The 1,711-nt window shown below is 44.5% G+C and overlaps 1 protein-coding gene across 1 annotated transcript in view; it reads left to right on the forward strand.

The window, feature by feature from the left end:
- The window catches only part of rims4 (regulating synaptic membrane exocytosis 4), a 36,905-nt gene that overhangs the window by 24,528 nt on the left and 10,666 nt on the right, over positions 1 to 1,711 (forward strand). The window lies entirely within an intron of this gene.

Raw genomic sequence — 1,711 nt, forward strand, 5'->3', positions numbered from 1 at the left:
GAACACAATACCTCCAGAGGGAATCCCTTCAAATTTAGTACAAACGTTCACTTGGACTCAAGGACGAACTGATTAGACTTTGGTGGTGAGAGGTCAAAGGTCAAGGTCATGGTGACCTCACAAAACACTTTTTAGCCATTACTCAAGACTTCACAAAACAATTATGACAAAACGTCCCACAAATGTTAAATATCTTCTGTGACTCTGGACGAACAGGAAGTGACCTGGAACTAGTCTGAGTGGCGGAGGGATACGACCACGAGGAGGTGATTGTAGTTCCTCAGGTCATCAGGACATGATGATACGTGATGCGGCGTACAGGAGGTTTAAGTCGTCGTCGTCCTGCAGCAGCAGGTTTTTACACGGAGCCTCATATTTCAGTGAAACAGCAGCGTAATCCTCAGATGTGCTTCACACACCAACACTTTAATCTAAAGCTCAGGATTTTATCACCCAGTAATACCCGAGCAGCTAATGTCGCCTGACTCGCTGCATGTCAGCACAACACACACACACACACACACACACAGACACACACACACGCTTTTACTTTGTTAGAATTCCTCTGAATCTAATTGCTTATGTTTTAATGTAATATTTATATATGTGTTTATATAAATGAGTATTAAGTGCTCTCATGCTCAGGAAACACGTCTGTCAGAAACATAAATCCAAAGCTGCATGAAGGATATTAAATATTTAATATTAGAAGTGACCTGTGATAATTGAATGTTTGCTGCCTGATCTATAAAATGTGAGGTTCATGTTAAATACACGCCTGCGTTTAACCCTTTAAAAACATAATGAACGTGTTTATTTAAACGTCTCAATAAAGTAGAAACAAGAAGAAGGTTAAAGAAAAAGGGAAGGGAGAGGATGAGATAAAAGAAGCTGCACACACCGAGCAGAGGAGGAAGATGAAGATGAGGAGGCTGGAGAGAAGAGGAAGTGAGAGGACGACAGTATCCAACAGTTTGATCCTCAGACTCTCTGTTTGTGCTGTTTGCTTTCATCACCGGAGCGCAATGAATCTTGGGATATGTTGGACCATGAAGGATCCACCTGTTGGTGACTGGGACTCAGGTACAGGTGAACTGAGGTCTCAGCCAATCAGAGTCTGTTCACGTCCTGAGAAGAGCTTTAAGTGGCCAAAGTGAATGGGAGCACCTGTGTGGGTGGAGCTTAAAGCAGGAAGTTGGTCAAACATGATGTCATACATGTTCTGATTTATCACTGTTGCCCAGTGGATGTTGAGACCTGAACCACTTGGTCCTGGTTCAGAGCCTGAAGCTACACACACACACACACACACACACACACACACACACACACACACACTCTCACACACACACAGACAGTCGTAGTATACCTGGCAGTCTGCCACCAAAGCACTCTGAGCTAATTCCTTTGCGAGCACACACACACATACACACACACACACACACACACACACACACACACACACACACACACACACACACACAGACAGTCGTAGTATACCTGGCACTCTGCCACCAAAGCACTCTGAGCTAATTCCTTTGCGCGCACACACACACATACACACACACACACACACACACTGAGGATACAGGGGGTCAGACATTAGCCCAGTTGAATTGTGGGAGTTCAGATAAGTTCAAACAGGAGTGAGAAGTCATCACTTCCTGTATTCTAATGTCTTTCTTCCTGTTTCGTCCTGTCCGTCCCCCCC

This window comes from Seriola lalandi, unplaced genomic scaffold (genome assembly GCF_002814215.2).
Source record: "Seriola lalandi dorsalis isolate HSWRI2012SDOR001 ecotype SW California unplaced genomic scaffold, Sedor1 jcf7180002054950, whole genome shotgun sequence".
Lineage (NCBI taxonomy): Eukaryota > Metazoa > Chordata > Actinopteri > Carangiformes > Carangidae > Seriola > Seriola lalandi.